This window comes from Anolis sagrei, chromosome 4 (assembly GCF_037176765.1).
Source record: "Anolis sagrei isolate rAnoSag1 chromosome 4, rAnoSag1.mat, whole genome shotgun sequence".
In the NCBI taxonomy this organism is placed as follows: domain Eukaryota; kingdom Metazoa; phylum Chordata; class Lepidosauria; order Squamata; family Dactyloidae; genus Anolis; species Anolis sagrei.
In genome coordinates this window covers 162,335,977-162,345,735 of record NC_090024.1, presented here as the reverse complement: position 1 = coordinate 162,345,735, position 9,759 = coordinate 162,335,977, and the positions used below count along the sequence as shown (strand labels likewise).

General features: G+C 38.6%; 1 long non-coding RNA gene across 1 annotated transcript in view; it reads left to right on the top strand.

Annotated features, from left to right (window-relative positions):
• Positions 1 to 389: 389 nt before the first annotated feature.
• Positions 390 to 9,759, top strand: part of LOC132772711 (uncharacterized) — a 53,431-nt gene continuing 44,061 nt past the window's right edge. The window contains exons 1-2 of the long non-coding RNA XR_009631254.2: positions 390 to 458; positions 4,184 to 4,239. This is a non-coding gene — a long non-coding RNA (uncharacterized lncRNA). The remainder of the gene's footprint in view (positions 459 to 4,183; positions 4,240 to 9,759) is intronic.

Genomic DNA, 9,759 nt, shown 5'->3' with positions numbered 1-9,759 from the left:
AAAAAGCACCAATCAGGGTGGCAGAGAGAGAGAGAGAGTTTTTCCTTCCCTAACAGCAGCCCCCGGTGGTGCAGTGGTTTAAAGCACTGAGCTGCTGAGCTTGTTGATCGAAAGGTCGCAGGTTCGATTCCGGGGAGCGGCGTGAGCTTCCGCTGTCAGCCCTAGCTTCTGACAACCTAGCAGTTCGAAAACATGCAAATGTGAGTAGATCAATAGGTACCGCTCCGGCGGGAAGGTAACGGCGCTCCATGCAGTCATGCCGGCCACATGACCTTGGAGGTGTCTACGGACAACGCTGGCTCTTCGGCTTAGAAATGGAGATGAGCACCACACCCCAGAGTCAGACATGACTGGACTTAATGTCAGGGGACTACCTTTACCTTTACCTTTAACAGCAGCCAGCGAGAGTTCCAATGAATGGTTGAATCTGCAAAGAGAAGGACTGCTGGATACTTCTAGTAAGTAAAACTCTGAGCTGGGCTGGGAAAAAATCCCTAAATGGTTGGTCCCTATACTATAGAATCATAGAATCAAAGAATCAAAGAGTTGGAAGAGACCTCATGGGCCATCCAGTCCAACCCCCTGCCAAGAAGCAGGAATATTGCATTTCAAATCACCCCTGACAGATGGCTATCCAGCCTCTGTTTAAAAGCTTCCAAAGAAGGAGCCTCCACCACACTCGGGGGCAGAGAGTTCCACTGCTGAACAGCTCTCACAGTCAGGAAGTTCTTCCTCATGTTCAGATGGAATCTCCTCTCTTGTTTGAAGCCATTGTTCCGAGTCCTAGTCTCCAAGGAAGCAGAAAACAAGCTTGCTCCCTCCTCCCTGTGGCTTCCTCTCACTTATTTATACATGGCTATCATATCCCCTCTCAGCCTTCTCTTCTTCAGGCTAAACATGCCCAGCTCCTTAAGCCGCTCCTCATAGGGCTTGTTCTCCAGACCCTTTATCATTTTAGTCGCATTCCAGCTTGTCAATATCTCTCTTGAATTGTGGTGCCCAGAATTGGACACAATATTCCAGGTGTGCTCTAACCAAAGCCGAATAGGGGAAGGATATTAATTAGTTTAGAGGCTAGATGACCATCTGTCAGTAGGGTTTTGATGGTCCCTTCTGCCTGGAAGAAACTTTAAAATTGGGGGGGGGGGGAGTCCTTGAATTTTCCCCAATTGTAGTAATTTATGCACAATTACTGTAACAAAATAGTAATTAGATTTCACTAATCTTGTTATAGTAATGCATTTTTTTTACTAACTATACTTTTAAAACATTTTAGAAACATAATGACAGTGCACTCCCCCACAGTTTTGTAATGACTTTTGAACCATTTTTAAATGGGTTGCACATCCCCAGTAACAAGTCTAGATGGTTTATTCTATGAGAATACCACATGCATAAAAAGGTGCAAGGAATATGTTTTATATTACGTTTCCTCTAGCACAGTTAATTCCTTAACAGGTTGCACATTTTAAGCTAAAGTACTTTTTTTAAAATTTATTTTTTTATATAAAAAAAAAATGCAAATCCTCCCTGTTTCTCTCTTCCACACTATTTTCAATTATATTTTACAATCTCTTTTGGATTCATGATATTCAGTAATCCAGCCAATATGTATCATTTACCATTATGCTTTGTCTTCTTTGGAAGCAACAATCCTTTGCAATATTTCTCCTCTTCCTGTAGAATTTAAAGTTAAAACAAACGGTTACCATTATAATGCCCCAATAATCACCCTGAAACCTATTTCCTGAATGTATTTGTATTCAATTTGGAGACCACATTACTCTGACAGGAGTCAAAACTTATAGACAATAAAATGGTGTACAATGAAAAAATCAGAGAGAGACCTTATTACTTTGGTTGTCACTTTCCTCTGCAAACATTATACAACTTGCCCTATCAGAAAATTATCTCACTTTTGATGTAAGCTCTTATACCTCAAGTGCAGCCATCCAATGATGCAGAAATGATAATGTTTGGTCTTCTGACTTGTACAGCCTTGACCAATTGATAAAATCTCTCCAAGCTATTTTTTTTTGTGTGTATGTGAATTAATACTGCTGTTTAGGTAACTAGCTGTTACAAACATACTACTGTTAGAAGCGAGAACATATGCAAAGAAATCAAACTTTTATTTGCTGATAAATCAGATAAATAAAGAGGCCACACAACAGGAATGAATTGAACTAAGGACAACCTTTATTGAATAGTTACCTATTTATGCTGTTTCTTGAGGATAATCAAACTATTTGGGGGAGCGATCTGATATGGGAGCAGGTAAGGCAGTCTGTTATCCCTGACTTGAGCCCCCAACCTCCCCTTGGGCATTACACCATAACCCCTTAGAGCAACCCATAATTTGCATGGTTGCTTGCAGGCCAGTTCTTATCCTGGAAGGCTAATGAAGACATGTAAGCCCTTAAAATTGCTTTGATTTCTAACTAGAGCTAAGACCCCAGAGACTAGCCCCAAGGGGGTGGGGTTGGGGGATTAAGTACTAATCCCCCATCCCGCAGATTGTTTGACCTGCAAGAAGGGTTCAAAATTCTCATCCAATACCAAATTGTACCAGTAGGTGAACACCAAATCATAGCTCCTCGCAATACCTGTCACAAATTAGGGGCCAGTGTCCACTGAGTTCCCTATTCCCCACCAGACCACAAATCATGAATTTAATGGCATTTTGAAAATCCCCATGAAACAACTCTAATCCTCACTCAGAAAGATGAACACCACCTGAACGTACACAGGTTGTTTATAAGTAATTTCAGGGGGATTAATGTGAAAACCCAAACCCTTAACTATGTCACGTCTAATTTTCATATTTATCCTTTTTTGGGCTATATACAACTTACAAGTGCCCCTTAGCCAATGTTGTCTAGAAATGATGGCAGACCAGGAAATCTTGGTAAATGGCCAATGGTCTTGAATTTTGCCCATGTCAATAATGGTCTGAATTTTAAGGACCTTCCCTGCCAAAAGCCATGCCTGATTAAAATAGTACTTGGACCAAGGAGGTGATTAGCCTAAACTTCCTGTATTCACAGAGAAGAGCATCACCTATACCTTCATGAGACATATCTGTAGCTCTTTTGGTGGAACAGATTGTCAATCAAATTTGTCATTTTCCAAGAATACCTCTTGCTTTACAAAGTAACATTTCAGCCTACACAGAACAGATGGATGATGGGAAAACCCATCATATCCCTGTCTCCAACATCCCATATCGGTTGAAGGCTAAACATCTGTAACGGAGTTTATTCTGTTTTGATATGCAATTTGAAATCTGCTGGTGCAGGTTCTTTTCACACAGAGAGAATGTTCTGTTATGGGACACAGTGATAAAGGGATTCTACATTGTTTTCTAGCTGCAGCTTGCCCAAGGTCCTTTTACAGAATCCCTTATCTAGAATTCCAAAATCCAAAATACTCCTAAGTCCACCAATCTCCACATGGATGGCTGAGATAGTGACGCGTTTGCTTTCTCATGGTTCAATTTACACAAGCTTTGTTTCATGCACAGACACCATGAAAGTGAATTATTTTATTTATTTGTATGTATATGTATGTATGTGTGTATGAGAGAGTATATGCCATATTTCTCTAAGAGCTGGATCCAAGGCAGCTTTCAAATAATGAAAAGTTGCAGGGACAAATGATGAAATGAGTAGAGCTACCTATCACACCCACACTTTCCTAAATGGATGAGATCTTTAATGATTGAATATATGCTTTTGAAGAAGATGAGGGTTGGTAATTCTGAACTGGTATGGAACCCCAAATCTTTGCAGAGAGTCATGGAAGATCTTGCAACCCACTAGAATCAGTGTGTCCTCTTCTGGTAAAAAAAAAAAGTGATTTCCATTATTTTCTTTCAAACAGACTAATGAATATAGCTCTACAGTGTGAACTATACAGGGGAAATAAGAAAAGGAATATGTCATATTGCCTGTGAAACAAAGTGCACAAGCAAGCGAGCAACCCCCCCCCCCCCAAAGATCAGAAAAGTCTTTGTACTAGATGGCATCCAGAAATGTATATTGGAATTTTTTATGTTTTTCAATGTATTTTCATACCAGCACACAGTTATTACGCCTAAAAGGCAAATAACCTGAAATAACTCATCTACTTCAAATACAAAAATACATTTACAAAGGTTAAAAACAATTCACTTGTATTTCAGATGGAGGAGTAAACTTAGTATGTGCCCAAGGAAGCAGTGCTGTTGTGCAGAAATAAGTAAGTCCCTGAAGTCAAATACACATTTTGATTTGCAGATTTACAGCCATCCAAATACAGCAGTAAAAACACTCACTATTCAGAGCAATGCATATTTTTTAGTTATTGCTGTCACTCTGCACTTGAAGCAATGCTAAAAGAAAAGAATGAGAATCCGGACACAGCTCCTAATTTCTTGAAATGTGGCTGAACAATGACAATGTTTCTTTCTTTTAAAAATCACCTTTCTACACTGGTACTGCATTCCAAAAGAGAAAACAACCTTGACGCGTTTAAAATAATATTCTGAAATAAAAGCTGGAACATTTTTTTCTTTGTTAGGGAGCCTTTTATGTTCTTTGTCAGCAAAAGTATAATGTAATGACTACTCAGGAAGCTCTGCTGCAGTGGTTTCAATCTAAAATGTAATACAAAGAATTGACCAACTAGGATTACAGTTCTATACGCATTTGAAGGGATATCTGTGACTTACAGGTTCACATAGTACAGGGTTTCCATCCACCCTTGAGATTCTTTCACTTTATCTTTGATACGAGATAACAGATAATACATTTTTTTAAGCTCATGTAAGTGTGATATGGAACTGAGTTCTGGTTTGCTGCCCAGTATACGGTTGCACTATCGCTGACTCCTGAGAAGAATTAAGTGGTGCCTCAAATACTTGATGGGGAAATGTTTAGATTGTTAACAGCAACAAGATCTATTTATTTATAACACCATTTCCACCTAATGTCAAACATACAATCAAATAGAAAGTCAATATAACAAAGCACTATAAATATACAGAAAATCCCTATCATCCAAGCAGCCATTGCCGATCTCAGCAACATGAGGCACAAATTAGCAACTTTATCTGGTGAATAAAAGAAAAGGTCTTTGACCCCTTCTGAAAATGGGAAAGGTCCTCCTTCAGCCAGCATTCTAAAGGAAAAATGTTCCACAGAGGCAAATTTGGAAAGGCTCAAAGCCTAAAAAGAGCATGTCAGTTAAATGGACAATAATTATTTGCTCATAGATTCTTAAACGGATCAAGAATCTTATATGACTCTTTTCTCTTTAATTTTGACCTGCCATTATTCAGCATCACAAATACCCCATACTTTTGTCATAGGCCAAGGAAAGATTCCCTACAAAATATCTGAAAGGTCATGTGATTTCCAACCCTTCTCCCATTAGCTAAGAAATGTGGCCAAACAATTAAATCTTGAATGCACTTTGACTTAAGAGGAGATCAGACTGACGTGCCTTTGGCTTGCAGATGTTGTGAATATGGCTCAGACACCAGAGTCGTGACGACAACTATCTGTTTATTTGGTCCTTGCCCATCTTGGCTGATCAAATCTGGAAAAGGTGGGATTTATTATTATTATCATCAGTGATTGCTTGTGTCCTTGTAGAATGGCCTTTCAAGAGTAGGGTCTTGGCAGGATGCCATTTGGGCTGCTGTTTCCAACCCCATCTTTTCCTGTGATCCCTGGTGACAGGTTGAAGTCTCATCTGACTCTTGCATTAAAATCCCTCAGGAGGATGATTTTGGCTTCTTTAGATATCTCTGTTAGGATGGTATCCAGCTGACAGTAAAACTTTCCCTTGTTATCTTCATCAGCATCTAGTGTTGGTGCATAGGTACTTATGATGGTTGTCTGCTGAGTTTTTTGCAAGGTTAATTCAGAGGGTTGAGAGTCATTTGTTAATGCCGATGAGTGCTTCAGACAGATGCTTCACCAGGTCATTTCTGATAGCACAGACAACTCCATATAGTCTTCGTTTTCCTTCAGGCAGTCCTGTCCTATGCTACCTATCCACAGATATCAAGTGCCTGAAAGACCAACCATCAATTAACAGCCACATCAACATACAGGAACCCAACTTGGAATATTATTCACCAAAGTCACTATGCCAAGATAAAGAATAATCCAGAGAGAGTAGTCCAAAATTCAAATGCACAAGTCAAGGCTGGAGCAAACAAGTCAACGATAATCCAAAGCAGAGATCACAGTCTGGAAATTGTCTGAAACTTCTATTTGGTTACAGCACAAATAAAAGTTGCTCCCACAACTGGTCCATAGGTTTCACTGCTGCTTTATTGTCACCCAGCAAGCTATGGATTGGATCCTGACTGCAAGCTATGGATTGGTTCCTCCCTGCTGCTTCATTGCAGCTGACAAGCACTTCTGTGCCTTTTCTTTAAGGCTAACTTTAGCCTCTGTTGTCTCAAGGTGCTCCTGGCATGAAAAAACAAACAAACACAAATTCCCTACATTGCTTTAGGCTACTATTGATATGTTCTCAGAAACCAGGTGGTATATTCCAGTCACTGTAGGGCTGAACCAGTTCAACATTGATTTAAATAGTCAATGTAGATGTTCCCCAAGTTTTTTTCTCATTTCAAACTATTTTTGCCTTGTGTAGATGGAAATAAATGTCAGTAATAGAATCCCTATGCAAGAACAGTGTTACGGTATTATGTTATACATCCTTTCTGTATTCTTTTGTCTTCTGTTTTGTTTAAGAATGTGAATTATCCCCTTGGATTCTGTTACTTTCAGATGTTAAAGGACTCATGCTATCTACTTACCCAGGCACTCTTCTTCAGGGAAATATAGACAACTCTTTACATTTGTAGATTAGATTATTTTGTGGATTTCATTAATATGTTATTTTTGAAAATGTCTAGAAGTTGATTATAGAGTAATGCTGGAAGAGTGGAAGATTGCTGTAGAAAATTTTTCTAATGATATGTAGAGTCATGGTGTAACTTAGACCAGGGGTTCTCAAAGTGTGCTCCATGGACACACTTTGAGCTCCACAAAGCATACTGAGGAGCTCCATGGTTTACTAATTTTTTTTACTCAAAAATGGATTTTGTCATTTAGGAGTTGTAGTTGCTGGGATTTATAGTTCACCTACAATCAATGAGCATTTTGAACCCCAACAACAATAGAATTGAGCCAAACTTCCCACACAGAACCCCCATGACCAACAGAAAATACTGTGCTTTCTGGTGGTCTTTGGTGACCCTTCTGACACCCCCTCACAACCCCCCCAGGAGTCTCGACCCCTAGGTTGAGATATGCTGCCTTAAGGCCACCCAGTCCAATTCCCTTCACCAGGACAAGAAAACAGAATCAAAGCCCTCTAGATAAAGAGCCATCCAGCCATTGATATAGATAGATATATATCATTCACACACACACACACACACACACACATGTATATGATAGATATAGTATCACAGATTTGAAAGGGACCCCTAAAGCAGGACAATTATATGTTGCATGCTCCAGAGTCAGCAGACCAGACAATCTCTACATCAACACTGCAAAGAAACAACAAGAAATACTGTTTACCCACAAGCATAAAGAAATTACATATATCAGAAACCAACACTTTCTCATTATTTTCCAGATCACTAGACTGGGCCACAGCAATGCGTGGCAGGTGACAGCTAGTATAATATAGTATTTCTTGGGGCTCCATGAGAAACTTTTGCTTCAAAAAGAGCTCTGCAGCTAAAAAGTTTGAGAACCCCTGCCTTAGACATTGTGTTTTCCCAGATAAAAAGTAGATTTTTTATTTCTGATTTTCCAATTTGGGGGGGGGGGGGGTTCTGTACCCCTGACCCGCACAAAAGGGCCTACTGTAGAGAGAAGAAAGAAAAAAAGAGCACAAAGAAAAAGAAAAGAAGAGGGTTCAAAGTCAAAAGTCCTGAGTGGAAATTTCCTTCACCATATAATTTAATATGCTGTGTATATTATACAATAAAGAAAGGGGTTTCTCTTTTTTCAGGAATGCAAATAAATATGCAATGAACAATAACTTGTGTGTTGCCTCTTCACAAATATTGTTGGTGCCAGCCCCATCCCTACTTTTCATTTAGTTAATTTTCATTCTGGCATGACAGATATCTTTTTCTTATGTAAAAGCAACCTATCCCTTTTGTACTTCTCCTTCTTCCCCCGAGTATGTATCTAGAAATGCAGATAATTATAGGGAAAGGTTTTCAAACACACACATTTTCTAACTGACACATACTCTGCTCTTGATGTGTTCTATGCCTGTTCTCATTACATTTTATATACTGCAAACCGGAACAAAAAAAAATGTGTGGTATTAGGAAACAATGACTCCTTTTTGCAAATAAAGAGCAGATTTAGAGAGAAAATCACTTGAACCTGACAACCACTGATATTTTTTTTCACTTCAAGAAAAGTGAGTGGGACCCGATAAGCCTTTCTTCCTTTCCCCAAAAAGCTGTTGTTTTTCTTGTCTTTGTAAAGAATGTAGGGGAACAATAATGAATGCCGTAATTAAACAAAGCTTTAATCTCAAATAACTTCTAAAATGTATAGTAGTTGGTTAACCTTTGTCTTGCAAAGGGGAACTCTGGGTATTTCCATAGTTCTACTGATAAAAGAATTTTACAGAGCTAGAGCTGTCTAATATTAAAATGATAAAGACCTAATAGGTACAAAATTTCCCTCACATTTTTTCCAGTTCTGTGTATTTAAGTACACTTCTACCTAAGTAAAGCAAATGGTTGCTCAAATTTGACACTTCTTTCTTTTTTTAAAAAAGGGAGTAATGTTAACATTACAAGATGGCTGGTTTCAAAGTGCACTTTCAAAGTCAGCCATATGCATTTGCCTAAATCAAAAGGTACCACTTTTTGTAAGATGGAGAATGTTATGTTTTACCTGCATTCTACCCAGTAGTTGTAAAGGACCAGCAGTCTGGCATACAAAAGATGTGCCGAACCAATTCCAGTATCATAAACATGATTGAATGCACAGGGATTCAAAACCAAAATGTTAAGAGCTGTGCCTATATGGGCAATCTAGCAGTTTCATTTCTTTCTCTTTTCCCTTATTCATATTTAAAGCCACGTTCTTCCCACTGAATCAATCAAGTTTTTGAATTTTGAAAAAATATCCTCACCTATCCTTTGAAAATCCTTACTCATTGGAGGAAAGAGCTGGATTTTTAGCAATTTCAAGGAATATTTTATCTCTCTGGGAATTTGGGAGGGGGTTTGTTTCTATCAGGTAGCAAAGTGAGCCACCTACTTCATATGATACATGATGAAAAAAAGGATGCAGGTTATGAGATAGTGACTGTGTGTGCCTTCATGTTGCCTGTTGACTTACAGTGACCCCATGAATTTCATAGACAAGGAATATTGGGAGGTGGTTTTGCAAGTCCTTCATCTAAAATATAGCCTTTGGCACCTAGTACTTGTTGGCAATATAAATTGTTCTCCCTCCTTAATACCTTAGCACCTGTAAACCTTACTTAGTAACTGGATCTCAAGCATTTTTTGTCTCTTTATTTTATATTTTTATATTTTTGTTCATTTTCCATTCTTTGCTGTACTATTAGAGCATCAACAATTGTATGGGTACTTTTATAAAAAAATAAATACATTTTAAGTTACTAAATTATGCCTGATTTCTCATGTTGTTTTCTTCTGTCTTAATTGTGTTTCCTGCTCCAATGCTTCTATTTTGAGGACAACTATCT